Source organism: Chiloscyllium plagiosum, unplaced genomic scaffold (assembly GCF_037043375.1).
Source record: "Chiloscyllium plagiosum isolate Xiang-an unplaced genomic scaffold, Cpla_swu_hap1 HiC_scaffold_3, whole genome shotgun sequence".
In the NCBI taxonomy this organism is placed as follows: Eukaryota; Metazoa; Chordata; class Chondrichthyes; order Orectolobiformes; family Hemiscylliidae; genus Chiloscyllium; species Chiloscyllium plagiosum.
This window is the reverse complement of record NW_028270141.1, coordinates 108,184,795-108,211,522: the sequence shown is the minus strand read 5'-3', so window position 1 is coordinate 108,211,522 and position 26,728 is coordinate 108,184,795. Positions and strand designations below refer to the sequence as shown.

The 26,728-nt window shown below is 41.4% G+C and overlaps 1 long non-coding RNA gene across 1 annotated transcript in view; it reads left to right on the top strand.

The window, feature by feature from the left end:
• The window catches only part of LOC148150637 (uncharacterized), a 364,395-nt gene that overhangs the window by 179,993 nt on the left and 157,674 nt on the right, over window positions 1-26,728 (top strand). Inside the window, exon 2 of the long non-coding RNA XR_015751935.1 lies at window positions 10,693-10,853. This is a non-coding gene — a long non-coding RNA (uncharacterized LOC148150637). The remainder of the gene's footprint in view (window positions 1-10,692; window positions 10,854-26,728) is intronic.

Sequence of the window (26,728 nt, the reverse complement as noted above, 5' to 3'; positions counted from 1 at the left end):
TGAACTGCTTTTGCGTGAAACGTCGATTTTACTGCTCCTCTGAACTGCCTGAACTGCTGTGCTCTTCCAGCACCACTGATCCAGAATCTGGGTTCCAGCATCTGCAGTCATTGTTTTTACTTACAGTCGACTACCAACTTAAAATGAAGAGGCAGATAAAAAATTCAAAGGCAAAAGGCATGGAGCAATTTACATGAAAATAATCAAATTTCAAGTAAATTAATTACTTGTTTAGACAATCACAAGGGCTTGAAGGAATCAAGAATCATTGCAAGATTTCAGTACAGTTACTCTGAGCTAAAGCAAGAGGTCACTGAAAGGTGAGAATGGGGGTATAATCAACAATGTAGAAGTACTCATTGACTGCTTCTCAACACAAACTGGGAAGTTGGGTACAAAAGCAAATGGTAGATTAGAGTTGATATCTTATAGGTCACCAGACATGATTAATAATGTGGAATTGGCTGAAAAATCACATGCTAATGATAATTTTATACTTGTATCGCATATCATAATAAAAATTAAAGCCAAAAATAACAAGATGTGAAAGACTACAGGATATCCAGGTCTGGGGGAGCTGTGAGAAGAACTTTTAGGAAGATTAATTGAGAAGGGACATAAAACAGAAGTGGAAGAAAGTTAAATTATTTTCAGGAACGTGGAAAAGAAATACAAAGTCAATTTTATTATTAACATTCTTTGTGCAGTTTTACAAATGTTAAGGAATTCGGTTGCATGATCAGTAAATGCTACACAATATTTCAACAATTTTGGCTCAGTGATCCATAAACCTCAAAGAAGTGGACAAATTTTATTCTGAAATGAACAGCACATTTGGTGTGATTTCATGATTAACTTAGCATGGAATGATTTGCAGTTGAGGAATTAAGTCGCAATTAGGAAGTGTTTATGTTGATTGACAAGTGACTGCTGTCATGATTGAGGTTTTTAAGCAACATTTTTGGCTTCAATTGCATCAATTATGGTTTTATTAAGCAGATTGCAACTGCCCAAATTGAAACCTGAATCTTTTGCTCACTCCTAATTTGAGTTGGCTCAGCCAGGATCTAGCAATTAACCTGGGTTGTTGCTAATTGCTTCACCTCACTTATTGACAGGACACAGCATGGACAACTTATTTTCCTGTAAACGTAAAAAGTGAAAAAGAACCTATCATCCTGGATTTGAAACATTAACTCTGCTTCTCTATTCACAGATGCTGCCAGACCCGCTGAGTTTCTCAACTTTCAGTTTTATTTCAGATTTCCAGCATCCATAATATTTTGCTTTTATGTGGTTGGTAATGATTTAATTGGGCATATTTAGCACAGATGGGTGAATGGGAAATCATCTTTGAAAACAGTGGAATTATTTTTTGAGAATGTTACTAACAAAATTAACAAAAGAGCACCGGTGGGCGTAGTACATTTAGATTTTCTGTAAACCTTTGAATCTCCCACAGGAAGCTGGTTAGAAAAATGAAAGCACACGGAGTAGGAGATAAAGTACTAGCACAGATTAATGATTGGCTAACCAACCGAAACCGGAGAATAAAAATAAATGCACCATTCTCAAATTGGCTGCTGTGACTAGTAGGGTACAACAAGGATCAGTAATTGGATCCTAGCTGTTCACAATATACATCAATCATTTGGAGATGAGAGCCAAATGTAATATTTCTAAATGTATAGATGAAATAAAAGTAAGTGAGAATGGGTGTTATGAGAAAGATGCAAAATAGTTTCAGGAGGACTTGAACAAGCTTAATGAATGGGTAAGGGTATTGGAAACTAGAATATGAAAATGTGAGGTTATCCGTTTTGAAAGGAGCAACAGATGTGTAGAGTACATCTTAATTGATAAGGTGTGATGAAGTTTAGATAAACAAATCGACCAGAGTGTCCCTTGTTGAAAAGTCACTGAAACATTTCTTTCAATGCAAAGGATCTTACAGGTAAGGTTGACCTCAGGACATATGTGGGAATATGGGACTGGGACATCATAGCTATAACAGAAACCTGGCTGAGGGAAGGACAGGACTGGCAGCTCAATGTTGAGGATTTTATGTGGTATAGGAAGGATAGAAAGGAAGGCATGAGAGGAGGGAGAAATGGCATTTTTGATGAAAGAAAATATTGCTGCTGTAATTAAAGAGGATATTTCTGAGAGATCATCCAATGAAACTGTATGGATAGAAATAAGAAGGGGATGATCATCTTGATCGGGTTGTTCTACGGGCCCTTCAATTGTCAGAGATAAACTGGAGAACAAATGTGTAAAGCAATCTCAGATATATGTTAGAAAAACAGGGTTACAATAGTAGGAGATTTGCATTTTACAGACATTGATAGACACTGCCATAATGTTAAAGACTTTGATGGTAATAAATTTGTTAAATGTATTTAGAAAAATTTTCTTTATCAATATGTAAATGTACCTCCTAGACAAGAAGCTAAATTTGACTTTCGCTAGGGCAGTGGGGCAGAACAGTGACTTAAAATGTTAGCAGGAACACTTTGGGACTACTGATCATAATTCTATTGGTTTTAAAGAAGTGATGAAAAAGGATGAGCCTTCCACAAAAATTAAAGTCCTTGTTTGGAGTACGGAAAATTTTAATGAAATGAGGCAAGAACTCTCAAACAATTATTGGAATTGACTGTTCATGGGTAAAGGGACAACTGATAAGTGGAAAGCTTTCAAAAATGTCATAACAAGAGTTCAGAGGCATTATGTTCCTGTTCAAGTGAAGAATAAGACTGATATGTGTAGGGAACAATAGATGAATAAAGATATTGAGGTTCTATTAAAGAATAAAAGAAAGAATCATTTATTAGATATAGACAACTGGGATCACATAAATGCCTTGAACATAAAGGATGTAGAGACATTCTTAAGAGGGAAACCAGGAGAGCAAAGGGGGACATGAGATAGCCTTGGCAGATATGGTTAAGGATAATCCAAAGAGATTCTACATGTACATTAAGAACAACAAGAGAGAGAATAAGGCTCCTTAAAGATCAATAAGATGGTCTATATGTTGAATTTCATCAGATGGGAAAGATATTAAATGAATATTTTGTCTCAGTTTTTTTTTTACTGCGGAGAAGGATATAGAGGCTTGAGCACTTGGGGAAATAAATACAGATGTTTTGAAAACAGTTCACATCACAGGAGAAGTGCTGAAGGTCTTAGAAAATATAAAGATGGATAAATCTCCGGGACCTGATTAAGTGTACCCCAGGAGGTTGTGGGAAGTTTGGAAGGAAATTGTGGGGCCCCAAGCAGAAATATTTTTATCACCTGTAACCATAGGTGAGGTGTTGGAAGACTGGAGAAGGGCTAATATTGTGCCTTCATTTAAGAAAATCTGTAAGGAGTAGCATGGGAATTATAGGCCTGTGAAGCTGACATTGGTGGTGGTAAGTTGTTGGAGGTCATTCTGAAAGATAGGGTTTACATGCATTTGGAGAGGCAATGACTGATTAGGGATAGTCAGCATGGTTTTGTGTGAGGAAAATCATGTTTCACAAATTTGATTGAGTTTTTTGAGGGAGTAGCCAAAAAGATTGACAGCCGAGCAGTAAATGTTTTCAGATGGACATTTATTAAGCTCTTGACAAGGTTTCACTTGATAGGCTAATTAAGAAGTTATATCGTATGGGATCAGGGTCAGTATTGATGGAGGGTTGATTTTTGGACTGGAGACCTGTGACCAGCAGTGTTCCACAAGGATGAGGACTGGGTCCAATTTGTTTGTCACTTATATAAATGATTTGAATGAGAGTACAGGAGGCATTTGTGGATGACATCAAAATTGGTGGCATAGTGGACAAGGAAGAAGATTATCTAAGATGACAAAGAGATCTTGACTAATTGGGTCAATGGCTGAGAAGTGGCAGAAGGAGTTTAACTTGGATGAGTGTGAGGTATTATATTTTGGTAAAACAAGCAAGGGCAGGACTTGGATAATTAATGGTAGGGCCCTGGGTGGTGTTGTAGAACAGGGGTTCATGTACATAATTCTTTGAAATTTGCATCGCAGGTGGACAGGTTAAAAAGGCATTTAGCATGCTTACCTCAGTGCACAGACCTTTGGGATGTCATGTTGAGGTTGGAAATGACGTTGGTGAGGCTTCTTCTGGAGTATTGTGTACAGTTCCGGTTGCCCTGCAATAGGAAGAATAATATTAAATTGGAGAGGGTTCAGAAAAGATTTACCAGGATATTGCCAGGACTGGAGGGTTTGAGTTATAAGGAAAAGCTGGATAGGTTGGGACTTTAATCACTGGACTGTAGGAAGTTGAGGGGTGACCTTATGGAGATTTATAAAATTGAGGGGCATTGATAAGGTGAATATCAAGGGTCTTTCCCCTAGAGTGGGGGATTTCAAAACTAGGGGCCATATTTTTAAGGTGAGAGGAGGAAGTTTTAAAAAGTGCATGCAATACATCTTCTTTATACAGAGTAGTTTGTGTGTGAAATAACCTGCCAAAGGAAGTTGTGAATGCAGGTACAGTTACAATACTTAACATACTGTAGGATAAGTACATGAATAGCAAATATTTGGAGGGATATGGGCCAAATGTGGACAAGTGGGACAAGTAGTTTAGTTTGGAAAAATGGTCGACGTGGACTGGTCAGACTAAAAGGTCTGTTTCCATGCTGTGTGATTCTATGACTTTGTAGGGTTATAGTTACATGGTGAACATATAGACCCAGGTCTCACTGCTCCTGCAACCTCTTAATTATTATACCTCCTATTTTATGTTGTCTTCCCATAATTGTCTTACCAAGATACCCCATTCTTGTCTACTGAATTTCAGTGTTTGTAAGTAAACAGGTTTGGTTACAATCATAGAGAGTAATTGGCCCTTACCTTGACAAAAACTTGATTATTCTCTACTGATATAAATGCCTGTGATTTCCATGGACGTTCTCCCAAACATACAACATTGAAGATTGATTGACTGAAATCCTGGAGAAATTATATGAAGTCTAAATGACTGGAAGAACATAGTCAGAAATACTACTCCAGATAGTCTAAGAGGCTCAACAGTGGAACTGTAATTTGCTTTATGGATTGTTTTAATTTGAAAATTATTATGGATTTTGTGACAGTACCCTTGCTTCCAATGGGCTGAAGCTGGAACCAACTTTGCAGGATGAAGCTGGGGTAAAAGGACACATTAAATATAAGGCAGTGTCTATGGCAATCCATTGTGTATCTTTCCCAATCTTTATTTCCATGTACTCATTATCATCTCTTGTACACCTTTTTGCACATGTTATGATATATCGAAAGTAGAAACATGTTTCAATTCAATTAAGGCCATAAGATATAGGAGCAGAAATTAGGCCATTCAGCCCATCAAGTTTGCCCTGCGGTTCAATCATGGCTGATAAGTTTCTCAACCCCATCCTCCCACTTTGTCCCTGAAACACTTGATTCTCTTGAGAATCGAAAACCTATCTATCTCCATCTTTATGACCTGGCCTCGACAGCCTTCTGTGGCAATGAATTCCATAGATTCACCACTCTCTGGCTGAAGAAATTTCTCATTATCTCTGTTCTAAAAGGTCTTCCCTTTACTCTAAGGCTGTGACCACAGGTCCTAGTCAATGGAAACCTAGTCAACAACATTATCAATGGAAGCATCTTCCCAACATCCACTCTGTCCAGGCCATTCACTATTCTGTATGTTTCAATTAGATCCTTCTCATCCTTCTAAACTCTATTGAGTATAGATCCAGAGTTGTCAAAGGTTCCTCATACATTAAGTTTTTCATTCCTGGGACAATTCTAGTAAACTTCCTCTGAACCTACTCCAAGGCCAGTACATCCTTCCTGAGAGATGGAGTTCACATCTGTGCACAATACTCGAAATATGGTCTGACCAGAGCCTTATTGAGCCTCACAAGAGTACATCCCTACTTTTATATTCAGGTCCTCTCAAAATAAATACCAGCATTGTATTTGCCTTCCTAACTACTGAACTCAATGAGCAAGTTTACTTTGAGAGAATCCTGGACCAGGATTCCCAAGTCTCTTTGCACTTCAGACTTCTGAATTTTCTTCCCATTTAGAAAATAGTCCATACCTCTATTCTGCTTAACAAAGTGCATGACTTCACACGTTGCCACGTGGTACTCCATCTGCCACTTCTTTGCCCACTCTTCTTACCTGTCCAAATCCTTCTGCAGCCTCCCTGCCACCTCAATACCTGTCTCTCCATCTATCTTTGTATTATCTGCAAACTTAGACAGAATATTAGATTCCCTACCATGTGGAAACAGGCCCTTCGGCCCAACTAGTCTACACTGACCCTCAGAAAAGTAACCCACTCAGACCCATTCCTCCTAACTAATGCACCTAACACTACGGGCACTTTACCAATTCACCTAACCTGCACATCTTTGGACTGTGGGAGGAAACCGGAGCACCCGGAGGAAACCCGTGCAGACACGGGGAGATGTAAAAACTCCACACAGACAGTCGCCCAAGGCTGGAATTGAACCCGGGTCCCTGGTGCTGTGAGGCAGCAGTGCTGACAACTGAGCCACCATGCTGCCCCAAAAAAAGAAATGCGGGCTCATCCAGGATTTGAACCCGGGGCCTCACGCAAGTCTGCGTAGAAGAAGACCCTAACCACGAAGCATACCACTAGACCAGAATGCCCTCAATTTCTTCATTGAGATCATTAATAGAGTCATAGAGATGTACAGCATGGAAACAGACCCTTCGGTCCAACCCATCCATGCCGACCAGATATCGTCCCGCCAGCACTCGGCCCATATCCCCCCAAACCCTTCCTATTCACATACCCATCCAAATGTCTTTTAAATGTTGCAATTGTACCAGCCTCCATCAATTCCTCCGGTAGCTCATTCCATACACATACCACCCTCTGTGTGAAAAAAATCTTTCCCCTCTCACCCTAAATCTATGCCCTCTAGTTCTGGACTCTCCCATCCCAGGGAACAGAATTTGTCTATTTACCCTATCCATGCCCCTCATGATTTTATAAAGCTCTATAAGGTCACACCCCTCAGCCTCTGACACTCCAGGGAAAACAGCCCCAGCCTGTTCAGCCTCTCCCTATAGATCAAATCCTCCAACCGTGGCAATACCCTTGTAAATCTTTTCTGAACCCTTTCAAGTTTCACAACATCTTTCCGATATGAAGGAGACCAGAATTGCACGCAATATTCCAACAGTGGCCTAACCAATGTCCTGTACAGCTGCATCATGACCTCCCAACTCCTCTACTCAATACTCTGACTAATAAAGGAAAGCATATACCAACACCTTCTTCACTATCCTATCTATCTGCGACTCCACTTTCAATGAGCTATGAATCTACACTGCAAGGTCTCTTTGTTCAGCAACACTCCCTAAGACCTTACCATTAAGTGTATAAGTCCTGCTAAGGTTTGCTTTCCCAAAATGCAGCACCTCGCATTTACCTGAATTAAACTCCATCTGCCACTTCTCAGCCCATTGGCCCATTTGAGCAGGATCCCATTGTATTCTGAGGTAACCTTCTTCACTATCCACTACACCTCCAACTCCAAGTATAAATTGAAAAGTTGTGGTCCCTAACACTGACCCTTGTGAGCACCACTTGTCACCAGCTGCCAACCTGAGAAAGATCTTTTTGTCTCCACTCTCTGTTTTCTGCCAGACAGCCAATCTTCTATCCATGTGAGCACCTTGCCTCTAACACCATGGGCCTTTATCTTACTCAGCAGCATCTTGTACAGCACCTTGTCAAAGGCCTTCTTGAAGTCCAGGTAGGTAACATTTATTGGCTCTCCTTCGTCTAACTTGCTCATTACTTCCTCAAAGAATTCTAGTAGATTTGTCAGGCGTGACATCCCCTTGATGAAACCATGCTGACTTTTCCCTATTCCATCATACAATTCCAAGTATTCAGAAGTCTCATCCTTCACAATGGACTGCAAATTCTTACACATGACCGAGGTTAGGCTAATTGGCTTGTCCATTTTCCCTCTTTGTTCTTACTCCCTTTTTAAACAGGGTGTCATGATCACAATTTTCCAGTCCTCTGGGACCCTCCCTGTCTCTACTGATTCTTGAAAGATCACCACTAACGCCTCCGCTAACTCCTCAGCTATTGCCCTTAGAACTCTGGGGTGTAGTCCATCTGGTCCAGGTTATTTATCCACCTTCAGGTCATTCAGTTTTTTGAGTACCTTCTCCTTTGTGATGACCACCATACTCAGCTCTGCCCTCTGACTCTCAAAGTTTTGGGATATTACTCATGTCTTTCACTGTGATGACTGACGCGAAGTAATTATTCAGTTCCTCAGCCATTTCCATGTTCCCCACTATTATTTCTCTGTGTCATTTTCTACCAGTTGACACCCACTTTTGCCCTGTGTATACCTAAAGAAACTCTTAGAGTATTTCTTTATATTATGGCTAACCTATCCTCACATTTAATTTTCTACCTCCTTATTTCTCTTTTTGTTGCCCTCTGTTGGTCTTTGTAAGCTTCCCAATCCTCAGGTTTACCACTGCCCTTCACCACATTATATGCTTTCTCTTTGGTTTTCATGCTATCCCTGACTTCCCTAGTCAGTCATGGTTGCCTCATCCTCCCTGTACCATGCTTGTCTTCCCAGGGATGAACTTTTACTGTGTCTGAATTACTCCCAGAAACTCCTGCCATTGCTGTTCCACTGTCTTTCCTGCTAGGGTCCTCTCACAGTCAATTCTGCCGAAGGGCCTGTTTCCATGCTGTAGGGAATCTAATCTAATCTAATCTCAAATCACCCTCAAACCCATGTCTCTGTATTTTGTGCAGTAGCCTACCATGGGGAACCTTACCAAACGCCTTACTGAAATCCATATATGCCACATCAACTGGTTTACCCTCATCCACCTGTTTGGTCACCTTCTCAAAGAACTCAATAAGATTTGTGAGGCATGACTTACCCTTCACACAAAACCTGTTGACTATCCCAAATCAACTTATTCCTTTCTAGATGATTATAAAACCTGATAACTCTTTCCAACACTTCACCCACAACTGAAGTAAGGTTCATGGGCCTATAATTTCCAGGGTCATCTCTATTCCCTTCTTGTTCTCTCAACCTTTTGTTCCTGTCAGCCCCCAAAGTCCTCCAATGCTTTGTCTATCAAAAATATAATTTTGTTTCAAATAAGTTCAATTTCACTGCCTCTATTATTTCAATGGGAAGATAATTTTACAGAACAACAAACATCCAATAGGAAATAATTACCCTTATATGCATCTTAAAAAAGAAACCCCATTCATAAATTGTTCCCCGGTTCTAGATTCCGCTAACAATATGAGACATCCTCCCAGTATGCACTCTATCAAATCCCTGAAGATCTTTCATTTTTCAAAAACATCACTTCTCATTCTTCTCGACTCCAAAGGGCAATGAATTTGATGTTGTCTAATTGGATGGGAGACTGATAGTGAAGGTCGCGCGTGGGTTGCAAGGAAATTTGGCTAATTGGATTCACAATTAACGGAGTGGCAGGAAACAGAAGGTGATGGCAGAGGAGTGATTTTGTGACAAGAAGCCCATGTCCTGTGAGGGATCAATGTTGGGGTCCTTGCTGTTTGTGGTATATATGAAATGATTTAGACTTAAATGTAGGAGGGCTGATCAGTAAGCTCACAGATGATACAAAAACTGGTGGAGTGGTAAATAGTGCGGAGGATAGCCTTAGATTACAGAAGGGTGTAGGCGGGCTGGTCAGATAGGCTGTCCAGTAGCAAACAGAATTTAATCCAGATAAGGCTGAGATGATGCACTTGGACAGGAAAAACAAGGCGAGGAAATACATGATGAATGGTAGGACCCTGAGAAGCACTGAGGATCAGGGGGACCTTGGTGAACCCTGGCTCACCAAGGTATCAGGACGTGCAGATAAAGTGGTTAAGAAAGCATAAGGAATAGTTGCTTTTTTTTTGCCAAGGTATAGAGCTTAGGAGCAAGGAGGTGATTCTTGAGTTATATAAAACAATGGTTAAGCCATAGCTGTATGCAGCTCTGGAACTACATTATAGTAGGGATGTGATTGCCAAGGCATATGCAGCTATGGGCCAACTACTGGAAAATGGAGTTAGAATAGTCAGGTGGTTGTTGTTGACTGGTGCAAACATAATGGAGCAAAGGGCCTTCTTCTGTGCTGTCAACCTCTTTGACTATTGTGCAGCACCAGCCTGTCCTACCTTTTATCATTGTCGAACCCTCTCATTCCCGGCATATGTTAAGTGTTTAATGACACAGAGGCAGCAAACCAATCAGTCTTTCTATCTCTGTATTTGCAGCATAATAGAATTAAAACCTTTGAAAACCCTCAATAGTTACACCACTGGTTTCTAGCCAGACTACTGAATAACGGTGGCTCAGTGGTTAGCACAGTGCCAGGGACCCGGGTTCAATCCCAGCCTCGGGCGACTGTCTGTATGGAGTTTGCACATTCTCCCTGTGTCTGTGTGGGTCTCCTCTGTGCTCCACAGATCAAAAGATATGCAGGTCAGGTGAATTGGCCATGCTAAATTGCCAATGGAGTTAGGTGCATTAGTCAGAGGGAAATGGATCTGGGAGGGTTAGTGTGGACTTGTTGGGCCGAAGGGCCTGTTTCCACAATGTAAGGAATCTAATCTAATTATTTTTCCTGTCCAGGAGCAGCGGGAGACACAGCGGAGCTGACATGGAGACCAGGAAAGTGCCGGGAAGGTAACAACTTAGTATACATTTGGGCAGCAGCAAAACGCAAGATACTGCACGTGTAGTATCTCCCTCCCGCCCTGCCTCCTCTAACCAGAAGAAAAAGACTCTGTATGGTAAAGCTTTTATTTTTCCTTGTTCTTTCTTTATCATATATTTAAGTGCATTGTTTGGTTTTAGTTAGTTCATATAAAGTTAAGGCTTACAACGGCAGGGGACCTCAGAACCGTGGCATGTACCTCTTGCTTGATGGGGGAGCTCAGGAATGTGGCTGACGTTCCTGACTCTTACACTTGCAAGAAGAGTGTCCAGCTGCAGCTCTTGTTTGATCGCATGGCGGTTCTGGAGCTGCAGATGGACTCACTGTGGAGCATCCGCGATGCTGAGGTGGTCGTGGATAGCACGTTTAGTGAACTGGTCACACCGCAGGTTAGGATTGCTGAGGGAGACAGTGAATGGGCGACCAAAAGGCAGAAAATGAGTAGGAAGGCAGTGCAGGTGTCCCCTACGGTCATCTCCGTCCAAAACAGGTATACCGTTTTGGATCCCGTTGGGGGAGATGGCTCACCAGGGGAGGGCAGCAGTTGCCAAGATCATGGCACTATGGCGGGCACTGTTGTTCAGAAGAGCGAGAAGAAGACTCGAAGGGCCATAGTCAGAGAGGATTCTATTATAAGGGGAGTAGATAGGCAGTTCTGTGGCCGAAAACAGGACTCCCGGATGGTATGTTGCCTCCCAGGTGCTCGGGTCAGGGATGTCACTGATCGGCTGCCGAGCATTCTGAAAGGGGAGGGTCGATGCCAGTTGTCTTGGTGCATATAGGCACCAACGATATCAGTAGAAACCGAGATGAGGTCCTGAAAGCAGAATTCAGGGAGCTAGGAGTGAAGTTAAAGAGGAGGACCTCAAAGGTAGTGATCTTGGGATTATTACCTGTGCCACGAGCTAGCCAGCGTAGAAATAAAAAAAAGGCAGGATGAACACATGGCTTGAGGGACGGTGTAGAAGGGAGGGGTTCAGATTTGTTGGACATTGGGACTGGTTCAGGGGAAGGTGAGAATATTACAAAATGGACGGTCTACATCTGAACAGGACTGGAACCAATGTCCTTGGGGGAGTTTTTGCTACTGCTGTTGGGGATGTTTTAAACTAATGTGGCAGGGTGCTGGGAACCAGAGGAAAAGACTAGTAGATAGCGAGGTGGAAACTGGAGTCTGTAAGAATCATGAAGATATCATTAATAAGGGGAAGAGTAGCAGAGAGCAGATGAACACAAAATAACTGGTGGCCTGAAGTGCTTCTACTTTAATGCATGGAGTATAGTGTGTAAGGCAGATGAACTTAGGGCTTGGATTGATGCCTGGGAGTATGACATTATTGCAATCACAGAGATTTGGTTGAAGGAAGGGCATGATTAGCAACTAAATGTTTCAGGATATAGACGCTTCACAGAACAGGGAGGGAAGTAAAAAGGGGGGTGGAGTTGCATTGCTGGTCAGGGATGATATCACGGCTGTGCTAAAGGAGGACACTATGGAGAGTATGAGTAGTGAGGCATTATGGGTGGAGCTCAGAAATAAGAGTTCCACCCATAATGCCTCACTACTCAAACTCTCCATTGTTGGCGCTGTATTACAGGCCTCCCAACAGTGAGCATAAGGTAGAAGAACAAATAGGTAAACAAATTATGGAAAGATGTAGAGGCAATAGGGTAGTGGTGATGGGAGATTTTAATTTTCCCAACATTGACTGGGATACACTTAGCGTCAGAGGTCTGGATGGGGTAGAATTTGTAAGAAGCGTCCAGGAGAGTTTTCTAGAGCAGTATGTCAATGGTCCAACTTGGGAAGGGGCCATATTGGACCTGGTATTGGGGAATGAGCCAGGCCAGGTGATAGAAGTTGCGGTGGGGGATTTCTTTGGGAAAAGTGACTACTATTCTGTAAGTTTTAGAATACTCATAGACAAAAATGAGAATGGTCCTAAGGGAAGACTATTAAACTAGGCCAAGGCCAATTATATCAAAATTAGGCAAGAGTTGGGAAATGTGGGTTGGACACAACTATTTGAAGGGAAGTCCACATTTGATATGTGGGAGGCTTTCAAAGATAGATTAAAGATAGTGCAGGATAGGCATGTCCCATTGAAGGCAAAGGATAGGAAAGGCAAGATTCGTGAACCGTGGATGACAGGAGAAATCTTATGACTAGCCAAAAGGAAAATGGAAGCGTATATAAGGTCCAGGCAGCTAAGATCAGAGTGGGCCCTGGAGGAATATCGGGAGAGTAGGACCGGTCTTAAACGAGGAATCGAGTGGGCTAAAAGGGGTCATGAAATAGCTTTAGCGAGCAGAATTAAGAAGAATCCCAAAGCATTTTATTCTGATATAAGAAGCAAGTGGGTAACTAAAAAAGGATTGGTCCACTAAAGGATAATGAAGGAAAGCTGTGTGTCGAACCTGAGAGAATGGGTGAGGCTCTGAATGATTTCTTTGCAACAGTGTTCACGGAGGAGAGGAACATGATGAATGTTGAGTTTAGAGATAGAAGTTTGATTAGTCTGGATTACGTTGACATAAGTAGGGAAGATATGTTGGGTAGGCTACAGGTTATTAAGGTGGACAAATCCCCAGGACCGGATGGGATCTATCCCAGGTTGCTGAGGGAGGAGAGGGAGGAAATAGCTGGGGCCCTGACCGATATCTTTGTGGCATCCTTAAACACAGGTGAAGTGCCAGAGGACTGGAAGGTTGCTTATGTTGTCCCCCTGTACAGGAAGGGTAGTAGGGATATTCCGGGTAAGTATAGACCAGTGAGCCTGATGTCAGTGGTGGGAAAGTTGCTGGAGGAAGTATTAAGGTTAGGATCTATTTATATTTAGAAAAGAATGGGCTTATCAGTGATAGGCAACATGGTTTTGTGGGGTGGGGGGGGGGGGGGGCGTGGAAGATCGTGCCTTACCAACTTAATAGAGTTCTTTGAGGAAGTGACCGAGTTGATAGATGAAGGAAGGGCTGTTGGTGTCATATACATGGACTTTAGTATGGCGTTTGATAAGGTTCCCCATGGTAAACTAATAGAGAAAGTGAAATCACATGGTGTGCAGGGTGTTCTAGCTAGGTGCATAAGGAACTGGTTGAGCAACAGGACACAGAGTAGTAGTTAAAAGGAGTTTCTCGAAATGGAGAAAGCTGACCAGTGGTGTTCCAAAGGGATGAGTGCTGGGGCCATTGTTGTTTGTGATATACATAAATGATCTGGAAGAGGGCAATGTTGGTATGATCAGTAAGTTTGCAGATGACACGAAGATTGGTGGAGTAGCAGAAAGCACAAGGGACTGTCAAAGAATACAGGAGGATATAGATAGATAGAAAGTTAGGCGGAGAAGTGAAAGATGGAGTTCAATCCAGACAAATGTGAGGTGATGCATTTCGGCAAGTCTAATTCTAGAGTGAATTATACAATGAACAGAAGAGCCTTGGGAAAGGTTGATGAGCAGAGAGATCTGGGAGTGCAGGTCCATTGTACCCTGAAGGTAGCTGCACAGGTGGATAGAGTGGTCAAGAAGGCATATGGTATGCTTGCCTTCATTGGATGGGGTATTGATTATAAGAGCTGGCAGGTCATGTTAAAATTGTGCAAGGCATTAGTTTGGTCGCATTTAGAATACTGTGTACAGTTCTGGGCGCCACATTACCAAAAATATGTGGACGTTTTGGAGAGAGTGCAGAGAAAGTTTACGAGGATGTTGCCTGGTATGAAGAGAGGTTGAGTAGGTTAGGTTTATTTTCATTAGAAAAAAGGAGATTGAGGGGGGAACCTGATTGAGGTTTTCAAAATCATGAAGGGTATAGACAGGATAGATAGAGACAAGCTTTTTCCCAGGATGAAGGATTTAATAACGAGAGGTCATGCTTTCAAGGTGAGAGATGAAAAATTTAAGGGGGATACACGTGGCAAGTACTTTACACAGAGGGTGTCTGGAATGCGTTGCCAGCAGAGGTGGTAGAGGCAGGCATGTTAGATTCATTTAAGATGCATCTGGACAGATGCATGAGTAGGTGGGGAGCAGAGGGATACAGATGCTTAGGAATTGAGCGACAGGTTTAGACAGTACATTTGGATCAGCTCAGGCTTGAAGGGCTGAAGGGCCTGTTCCTGGGTTGTAAATTTTCTTTGTTCTAACCAACCCTAGTGCGAATAATTCATTCAAGATATCAGTTTTGCTTCCTAAACAAAATACTTAACAATTTATTAAATTTACAACTTTAGCAGGAATTAAAACAAGATAATCTAATTAGTAACTATGCTCTAAGTCTGAAATGTTTATTTTCAAGTGCTCCACACAAAAGCCAGACAAACAAACAGACTCAGTTAAGAGATAAATAAAAGAATATAACATAATAATTTAACTCATTTGGTGCAACCCCTGGAATTGTATTCTCTATCCTTTTCTACCTGCCTGCTCTCTAAACACAAACACCTCCCCTCCTCTCCACACCCCAGTCCTAAGGTGGTCAAACACTCCCTACATTCAACACTCCAGGCTCCGTGCTTGTATTCTTTATGGGGCTGGCTGCAGTACCAGCAACATCCGCTACTGAGCTCTTGGTGCTGCCAGCACTGCTGGTTGAACAGATTCCCACTGAAAGGGAGAAGTCCCTCTCTGTTTTTGTGAATGTGGTCTGCAGGTTGTCACTCAACATTTTAGTTGGGAATGGGGGATGGTGGTGAGCTGCAAGCAATCAACTTCCCAAACCCCAAAAACCAATAATATTTAGCCTCATGAAAATTACTGCAGTGTGAAACCACCAATGTTCCAGCTGATGGATAGCCCTCCCTCACACTGTGACCATTCACTTCCACCCAACACTTAACTACAAATTTAGCATCATTGTGCAGTGCTAAATTTCAAACTTTCTCTGAAGTAAAGCTCAGTAACAAACCCCTTTTACTGTAATGAATTCAGATGACATGTTTCAGACAGCATTTATATCAGAGTTGTTGTGGTGGTATGAACCAAACTGACCTCACATTCAGTTGTTACATGGACACAGGGATGAGCTCCTTTTTGGTATCACCGTATTATAGAATGCTACGCAAATGGCAGCTCAAGATTCTCACATGCAAGGAACGCATTTCTAGTTAACTCAAGCTTCATGCATTTTCAAACCTGAAAGGAAAATGGCTTCTTACTAAATAGAAAGTGAAGTTTTAAGGAAAAGGCAGATGGTATCCTCGAACAAACAATAATCATATATATAGGAGAAAGTGAGGACTGCAGACACTGGAGATCAGATTCAAAAAAGTGTGGCGCTGGAAAAGCTTAGCAAGTCAGGCAGCATCCGAGGAGCAGGAGAGTCGACATTTTGGGCATAAGCCTTTCATCAGGAATGTGGGGGATGCATAAGGGGGCTGAGCGATAAGTGGGAGGGGAGGTGGGGCTGAGGGGAAGGTAACTTGGAAGGTGATCGGTAGATGAAGGTGGGGGAATGATGGTGATAGGTCAGAGAGGAGGGTAGAGCAGATAGGTGGGTAGGAAGATGAACAGGTAGGATAGTTCAAGAGGGCAGTGCCAAGTTGGAGGGTTGGATCTGGGATAAGGTGAGGGGAGGGGAGATGAGGAAACTGGTGAAATCGACATTGATGCTGTGTGGTTGGAGGGTCCCAAGGCGGAAGATGAGGCGTTCTTCCTCCAGGTGTCAAGTGCCTTGGATTTGGTGGTGGAGGAGGCCCAGGACTTGTATGTCCTTGGCAGATTGGGAAGGGGAGTTGAAGTGGTTGGCTACAGGGCAGTGGGGTTGTTGGCTGCCTGTGTCACAGAAATGTTCTCTGAACCATTCTGCAAGTTGGCATCCTGTTTCCCCAATGTAGAAGATACCACATCAAGAGCAACAAACACAGTTGATGAGGTGTTTGGAGGTGCAGGAAAATCTCTGCTGGATGTGGAAGAATCCTTTGGGGCCTTGGATGGAGGTAAGGGGGAAGGTGTGGGTGCAGGTTTTACATCTCTTGCGGTTGTAAGGGAACGTACTAGGAGTGGTGGGTGGCTTGTTTGGGGGGAACGTGGACCTAACGAGGGAGTCACAGAGGGAATGATCTCTGCAGAATGCTGATAGGGGTGGGGAGGGAAATCGACCAATCTTGTCATTTAAAATATGACCATATCAGAGCAAAACGCATACACATTCATTGCTGATTGAAAACTAGTAAAAGTGGCAGAGAGAGCCTGTTTGTAATGGGCATCATGATTAAAGCACACCTGACTCAACTATAGTAAAAGATTGTCTCCCTCTCTTAGGGAAAGTAGGGAACTAAAAAGGTATAGATATCAAGGAGAGATTGAGAGAAAGAATCAAGGAGATATTGGGAGAAAGGGAAAGCAGAAAAGATCTACCTAGCTAACTTCCAAAGAGAGCAATTTCTGCTAAATATGTAAGACGAGCAAATCATGCAGAGCATTTAATTTGAGCAGAACAGACAGTTAGTAAAAGCTTAAAGCACAAAGGTCAAGCATATTAACACAATATTAAATATTGGGTGTTTCTGACTACAGAGTGAGTATTTACTGATGTGAAATTAATAAAGAAGAATTTATTCATACAGAGGTAATCCAGCTAGCATGAAAAGATTAGAATCAAAACATGATGGCATAGGAGGCAAATCGAAGTATCCACTCTGATTTCCAAGTCAAGAATTTTCAACATCTAGCCTGATTGGCACGTTTGACAAAATGGAAAGCTGAATGTTAATGAAGTGTTTTACAATCCCCTTAATTGGCAATCCATTGCTATTCAGTTGGAAACGTGCCTCGCTGTTCAGCAAATGCTATAAACGTTGCTCCTGATGTTGGGCTGGGCCTAGTCAGGCTACTCACAAATCCTATTGTTGACCAAGTTACTCAAGCCCCGAAATGATTCCGCATTATGCATCATATCCACACCACAGATATTCAGATAGTTAAAGATATTAACTTGTCAATGACAGTGAATATAATGAGTTAATCTAATTTTGTTAAACCATATGGTAATTTTGGATTTTGATTATTACTTTGTTGTATTGTAATCAAGTGGGTGAGCTGGTTATTGCTATGTTACTATGAAACATTAAAATTGCATACATGTCTGTAACAACTATCAACGAGGAAATGTTATCCAAGGAGCTAATGTAATCCACAATCTGCAAAACCTCTGACGATGTTAGTTCTGTTACCTTAAATGTTTGAACAATGTGGGAATGATTCATACAATTATGCCTGATTTCATTTTTAGTAATTCTGGCAAAGAGTTATTGCTTTCCAGTCAGACTTGTCCTCTGATTGTATGTTGTTTGGCTCAGTGTGAAACCAGATAGCAAAATACTCTGCACTGGGAAAGAAAGAACTTACATGTACTTGGGACATCCTGAGAGCGTAAAGGGTCCTAAAGTGCAACACAGCTAATAAATTCCATTCAAAGTGTTGAAATGCCAGGAACACACTGGCCAAATTTCACATAGCAAGGTTCCACAAACAACAATGAGATGAATGACCTAATATACTGTTCTATTGATGTTGGTTGAGGGCTAGACATTGGCTACGATACTTGGACAACTCCCTGCACTTCTTCAAATAATGCCAAAGGATCTTTTACAACTGTCTGAGAGGGCAGATGGGCCTTGATTTGGCATGTCAGAAAGGTAGCATCTACGGCTATGGAACACTTTGCAATAATACTGTAAAATTATTGCCTTGTGTTCAAATCACTGGAGTTAGGCTTAAAAGTACAATCACTGAGACAAGGTGAACACATGTGTAAAAATGACTCCTAGGTCATCTAATTTGTGTATAATGTCATGATCCCAGATAATGTCATTACTGGACAAATCAGATCCCACCTTGGTAAATCACGTTTCGTTTTGTTTTAGTTAGTTAATGTTGTTAGTCACTGAAACATAATGTTGCAGACTTCCTTTAAAACAAAATCAGTAAGTCTATTTGCAAGAGAAGAATAAAAGTTACATAAATATAAAAGATAGAATGATCATGAATACATTGAAAAACAGTTTCATCTGACCTCCTGTCACTATCTGTTACAGAAACTCAAATCCAGAGAAATTACAATTATGTTACTGTCTCAACTTTTAAAAGTCCCCACTTCACTGACTGCCAACAGTTTTTTGCTGGGATCTGTGGAGATAAGTAAAAGCATCCTTTCCAATCTGTCATGATAAGCTTTTCATATCTGAGAGGTTAAGTTTCTTAGTTCTATTAATCTGCAGATTTCTAACCAAAGTCTCCTGGTTTGGAATTTTCACAAACTATACCCTTCTGTTGGGGAGCCTTGTCCCCTGAATTCCTCCTAGGAGAGACAGATTAAACTTGTTTCTGACTTTAATTATATATTTTAAAAAACTGGCTCAATACTGAATTCTTCTGAACTGTGATGAGCAGATACAATTAGACTACTTACAGTGTGGAAACAGGCCCTTCGGCCCAACAAGTCCACACCGACCTGCAACCCACCCATACCCATTCCCCTACATTTACCCTTCACCTAATATTATGGGCAATTTAGCATGGCCAATTGACCGAACCTAGGCATTTTTGGACTGTGGGAGGAAACCGGAGTACCCAGAGGAAACCCATGCAGACACGGGGAGAATGTGCAAACTCCACACAGTCAGTCGCCTGAAGCAGGAATTGAACCCAGGTCTCTGGCGCTGTGAGGCAGCAGTGCTAACCACTGTGCCACCGTGCCGCCCACAATGGCCTTGAGTTTATCCAACCATCAAAAACCCAACTGTATAAAAAGCAAGCCTAATGTAATCATGTAACCAAAGTCGATCAGGTTCACGAATGCATTTAGGGAAGGCCATCTGTTGTCCTACCTGGTCTGGACCCACAGCAAGATGGCTGACTATGGGCAATTAGGGATGGGCAGTAAATTCTGGCCAAGCCCTTGACATCCACATCCTATGAATGAGTAAAAAAAGAAACACCTTTCCACTCACATCATAGGATCTGCAGTCACCTGCTTTCTGACAAAGGCTGCAGTTAGTCATTGCTCCAGAAGGACTCTCTCAGCTGTGTTTCTTTATTAAAAGAAAACCATTCACAGAAGAAATGAACACCCCATTTGTCTCTTTAATGAAATCCACATTGAATAGCAAATATATAAATTATACATTTTTAATCACAACTGATTTTTGAAAGAAATTTGGAAAAGACAATCATGTCTCACAAACTTGATTGAGTTTTTTGAAGAAGTAACAAGGCGGATTGATGAGGACAGAGCAGTGGACATAATCTATATGGACTTTAGTAAGGTGTTTGACAAGTATATTCCTGTCAGGGTGAAAGGAAAGGCTGGTAGGTATAGGGAATGCTGGATGACTAAAGAAATTGAGGGTTTGGTTAAGAAAAAGAAGGAAGCATATGTCAGGTATAGACAGGATAGATTGAGTGAATCCTTAGAGTATAAAGGAAGTAGGAGTGTACTTAAGAGAGAAATCAGGAGGGCAAAAGGGGGACATGAGATAGCTTTGGCAAATAGAATTAAAGAGAATCCAAAGGGTTTTTACAAATATATTAAGGACAAAAGGGTAACTAGGGAGAGAATAGGGCCCCTCAAAGATCAGCAAGGCGGCCTTTGTGTGGAGCCACAGAAAATGGGGGAGATACTAAATGGATATTTTGCATCAGTATTTACTGTGGAAAAAGATATGGAAGATATAGACTGTAGGAAAATAGATGATGACATCTTGCAAAATATCCAGATTACAGAGGAGGAAGTGTTGGATGTCTTGAAATGGTTAAAGATGGATGAATCCCCAGGACCTGATCAGGTCTACCCGAGAACTCTGTGGGAATCTAGAGAAGTGATTGATTGCTGGGCCTCTTGCTGAGATATTTGTATCATCGATGGTCACAGGTGAGGTGCCAGAAGACTGGAGGTTGGCAAACGTGGTGCCACTGTTTAAGAAGGGTGGTAAGGACAAGCCAGGGAACTATAGACCGGTGAGCCTGACCTCAGTGGTGGTCTAGTTTTTGGAGGGAATCCTGAGGGACAGGATGTACATGTATTTGGAAAGGCAAGGACTGATTAGGGATAATCAACATGGCTTTGTGTGTGGGAAATCATGTCTCACAAACTTGATTGAGTTTTTGAAGAAGTAACAAAGAAGATTGATGAGGCAGAGCAGTAGATGTGGTCTATATGGACTTCAGTAAGGCGTTCGACAAGGTTCCCCATGGGAGACTGATTAGCAAGGTTAGACCTCAAGGAATACAGGGTGAACTAACCATTTGGATACAGAACTGGCTCAAAGGTAGAAGACAGAGGGTGGTGGTGGAGGATTGTATTTCAGACTGGAGGCCTATGACCAGTGGAGTTCCACAAGGATTGATACTGGTTCCTCTACTTTTTGTCATTTACATAAATGATTTGGATGCAAGCATAAGAGGTACAGTTAGTAAGTTTTCAGATGACACTAAAATTGGAGGTGTAGTGGACAGCGAAGAGGGTTACCTCAGATTACAACAGGATCTGGACCAGATGGGCCAATGGGCTGAGAAGTGGCAGATGGAGTTTAATTCAGATAAATGCGAGGTGCTGCATTTTGGGAAAGCAAATCTTAGCAGGGTTTATACACTTAATGGTAAGGTCCTAGGGAGTGTTGCTGAACAAAGAGACCTTGGAGTGCAGGTTCATAGCTCCTTGAAAATGGAGTCGCAAGTAGATAGGATAGTGAAGAAGGCGTTTGGTATGCTTTCCTTTATTAGTCAGAGTATTGAGTACGGGAGTTGGGAGGTCAAGTTGCGGCTGTACAAGATATTGGTTAGGCCACTGTTGGAATATTGCGTGCAATTTTGATCTCTTTCCTATCGGAAAGATGTTGTGAAACCTGAAAGGGTTCAGAAAAGATTTACAAGGATGTTGCCAGGGTTGGAGGATTTGAGCTACAGGGAGAGGCTGAACGGGCTGTGGCTGTTTTCCCTGGAGCATTGGAGACTGAATTAATTGAGGCTGAATTGTAAACCTTATAAAGGTTTACAAAATCATGAGTGGCATGGATAGAGTATATATACAAAGTCTTTTCCCTGGGGTCAGGGAGTCCAGAACTAGAGGGCATAGGTTTAGGGTGAGAGGGGAAAGATATAAAAGAGACCTAAGGAGCAACTTGTTCATGCAGAGGGTGGTACGTGTATGGAATGAGTTGCCAGAGGATGTGGTGGAGGCTGGTACAATTGCAACATTTAAGAGGCATTTGGATGGTTCTATGAATAGGAAGGGTTTGGAGGGATATGGGCCGGGTGCTGGCAGGTGGGACTAGATTGGGTTGGGATCTCTGGTCGGCATGGACAGGTTGAACCGAAGGGTTTGTTTCCATGCTGTACATCTCTATGACTCAATGACAAGATTCCTCATGGGAAACTGGTTAGCAAGGTGAGATCTCATGGAATATAGTGAGAACTAACCATTTGGATACAGAACTGGCTCAAATTTCGAAGACAGAGGGTAGTGGTGGAGGGTTGTTTTTCAGATTGGAGGCCTGTGACCAGTGGTATGCCACAAGGATCGGTGCTGGGTCCACTACTTTTTGTCATTCATATAAATGATTTGCGGTGAACATAGGAGGTATAGTTCGTAAGTTTGCAGATGATACCAAAATTGGAGGTGTAGAGGACAGCGAAGAAAGTTACCTCAGAATACAACAGGATCTTGATCAGACGGACCAATGAGCTCAGGAGTGGCAGATGGAGATTAATTTAGATAAATGCAAGATGCTGCATTTTGGAAAAGCAAATCAGAGCAGGACATATACACTTTAATGATAAGATCCTGGGGAGTGTTGCTGAACAAAGAGTCTTGGAGTGCAGGTTCATAGTTCCTTGAATGCAGAGTCGCAGGTAGATAGGGTAGTGAAGAAGGTATTTTGTATACTTTCCTTTTTGGTCAGAGTATTGAGTACAGGAGTTGGGATGTCATGTTGCGGCTGTACAGGACATTGATTAGGCCAGTTTTGGAATATTATGTGTAATTCTGGTCTCCTTCCTAAAGGAAGGATGTTGTGAAACTTGAAAGGGTTCAGAAAAGACTTACAAGCTTGTTGCCAGGGTTGGCAGGTTTGAGCTATAGGATTTGAGGGGTTTGAGGCTGAATAGGCTGGGGCTCTTTTCCCTGGAGCATCGGAGACTGAGATGTTACCTTATATAGGTTTATAAAATCATGAGGGGCATGGATAGGATAAATAGACATGGTCTTTTCCCTGGTGTGGAGGAGTCCAAAACTAAAAGACATAGGTTTAGGGCGAGAGGGGAAAGTTTTAAAAGGGACCTAAGGGCCAACTTTTTTACGCAAAGGGTGGTGCATGTTTGGAATGTGCTGCCAGAGGAAATAGTGGAGGCTGGTACAATTACAGCATTTAAAAGGCATCTGGATGAATATCTGAATGGGAAGGGTTTAGAGGGATATGGGCCAAGTGCTGGCAAATGGAACTAGATGAGATTAGGATATCAGGTAGGCATGAACAAGTTGGACTGAAGCATCTGTTTCCATGCTGTACATCTTTATGACTCTATGACATGTTTTCTTTTAAATGTTGAGTTTTAAGGAAAGTATGCTTAGAGAGATTATAAAAAGAAACAATGAGATGAAGGACTAATGTATTACTCACAAGCTATGCTTTTTGTTGCTTCCCGTTAGACTTGTAACTTATCTCAATAATCACTAAATGCTTCACTAGAATCGTCTTGGGAAATCTCCAGTTCTGGGCAGCCAGCAGGGGCGATCTGGCATGTCTTTCACTTCTGGCTGTGAACATAGGATGGAAAATTCAAGAGACATTGGGAGTCAGCCAGAACCCAGAGGATACGTTTTGTTTAGGTTTGGAAGTTTAGTATCAAGGAGGTTAGTTCAATTTAAGTGAGATGACTCACTGATGCAGGAATGAATATTGTGTTGTCAGTCAATTGTACGTGAAGGCAAAGGGTACAACAATCTAGGTGGATATACTAGTGCAATACTAAGTATTGCTCTGCTAGAAATACCATCTTCAGGATGAGTTGGATATTGATTAAGTCCTGCATATTGTTTGTCCTTCAGGTAGAGGTACAAGATCCCATGAAACTGTTTTAAAGACAATTAATGGAATTATCCCTCTCTTTGTGAAAGAGGGTGAAAAATGAAAGTTTTTTTCCTGTTTCACATAGTTCAATGATCTTGCTTAGCTTTAATCAGGCGATCTCCTGATTCACCTGACATATTTGGACAGGTTTATGGGGAGCTGTGCAAATGGCACAAATTTCTGGTTCGCAAAAAGAAAAAAGATTTATTGATTATCCTTTGTACAGAGGGCATTTTGATAAGATATCCCACATACGTTCTACATAAAGGTGTTCTTCTTCTGATCTCTAATTGAAGACAAGTCTAAAACCCAGCAGCATGATCATCTCCACAGGCAGGGAAGACAATAGGTCCCAAATCTACCCAGGCAGAATGAGAGTTGAATTGTACATGGTTAGTAGCCATCTGTGACACTCAGAAGAACCCAACCCCCTCAAGATGTTAGAGTTGCCTTGGAATATAGACTTTTACAGGCATATTATATTTCAGAATTATGGAGAATGACAAAGATCACACTTTCTTTCTATCACATAGCTGATCAGAAATCTCTCCCACTGATACTCCCTGCCATTGGAATCTCCTAGAAGAAATTTCATGTCACTACTCAACCTGATCACCCCGTTATGATTGCACTTTCCTCAATCATTAAACCCCTGAAGTAGGATTGAAACTCAGAGCTTCCGGCTCAGATGTAATGACTGCACACTATGCTCCATGACCTCATTTATAGATATAATGAAGAGAAAATCATGAGAGCTTTTTACCAGAATTAGTTGAATGAAAAATTATATGGCAAATTATGTAAGCAGTGCATTATCAAGGAACAAACCCCAAAACATTGTCTTTCAGTTTTGAATGCAATTATTGACCTCAAGTAGAACATTTTCTGAGAAATAACAAATCAGAATAAGACACTAAATTTTCAACAGATCACCAATAGCTTTAAGAAAAATAATCAATTCTGACATCTTGAGAACCCAATTGTAGTAATATATCTGCTATTCCAGATTTCAAACCAAACTTTAATGATTGACAGGAACATGCACAATTTCATTTGATATGGAATTTTAAAAAGAATTTTATGGAATGCAAGTTGGAAATTGAGAGATATGGAGAACATCGGAACATTTAAACTGTAGAATTAGTAAAGTAATGTATTCCTGGAGCAGAACTTATTTCAACAGTTTAAACAAAGAACAATTCATACCTGTTGTATTTAATAATATTTTCCCATGCTCTGAGTGTGACTTCAAATCAGTGGAATGAAAAATACAGCTACATGGAGAATAAACAAATTCTCATTGCTGAAAACAGTGCTTCAACAATGTTATGAAAACAACCCTTGACAAGTAGAAGAAACATTTTGACATCATGTTCTTTAATGTAACCATCGGTTCTGGGCTTTTTCTACATAGTCATTCATCAATATTTGATCAATGGAAACAGTTTGTATCATTAAAATCATCAATATAACACAACTTAGTTCAGTAAGAAGCTAATACTACTAATACTGAAATGATATGTCTACCATAGATTTCAGTGTTATCAAGAGGCCCAAAAATGAATGTACTGGAGCGCAGCTGGGTTTGATGTCTGTGCTTATACTGGACAACTTCCACATTCAAAATGAAAAGCAGAGAGAAAAGAATAATGGTTTCTACTGGAGTTCCGTTCACCCAAAACACATGGAAAATAGAAATTTTGGATGAACCAACTGCAGTTAGATTAATCACAATAAGACAGCTTCCTTGGCCCATTTAAACTAACACAACCTTTGAAAATGAAATTGCAAGCTTCCATTTTTCCTGAACTCTTAAAAAGCCATGGGGGAGCCAGTTAGGTCAGTTGGCTAGAACGCTAAGCATGGTTCCACAGGGCGACACAACATTGAGGGCTGAAGGGCCTGTACTGCACTGTAATGTTCTATATTCTATGTGGTTCAGACTGAGGCAAACAGTGAGAGATACCAACTGAAGTGGAATCGTGACCTAGCTCTTCACCCGTCCCATGGTGAAGTCACAGCATACGTTGTTGTTCAACAATTTTCAAATAATCGCGATTTTTATCAAACAAAGAAGAAAATGTAAGGCTAGATTATGATAAATCTTTTTTTGGAGAAACACTTAAATGTGAAATACATGTTAAGCAGTTATGCATGAATTTGATGCATATAAAGGCTTTGGCCTATTCTCATATACATTCTTAAGATTTCTCATTAGCTGATAATGGGATCATTCAGGGAAGTATTTTACAATCTCTTTCTTTACCATTGTATCTGTAATTGCAGTCCACGTGAATTACAACAACTGGACCTTTACCCCTCCCACACTAAGTTCATTCCAAATTCTTGAGGAATTGTCTTTAATCCTAGGGCCAGTTAATCAACACAACTGTCAGAGATTATCCTCTTAGTTGCAGAGAATAAAATCCATCCTCTAATTATATTGTCCTCACTACAGCTACATATCCTTTTACTCCCCTAACTGGAATGCCTCCATATGTCATGATGTAAAAACAGTTTGCTCTTCTTCTCTATAGTCCCTGTTCTCATGTACAGAATCTACATGAACATTCAACCTCTCAGACAACCGCAGATGCTGTTTTGTTTGTGCCTTCTGTATTCAGATACGTGTCTCACCTGCAACCACTGTGACAGGGTTAGGATTAACCATAACCCCACTGCACACCTTTCTGTCCCAGATACTGGACCAAATCTCAAGTTTCCAGCCTAAGGGCTGGGAGCAACTCCTGGAACAAGGTGTCCAGATGCTTTTACCCTTCCTGATGCATCATGGTATTCAAAGCTCAGACTCCAACACATTAGATCTGAGTCAAAGTTTCTCAAGTTGTAGACATTTAATGCAAATGTGGTCGTCCTGAATCATG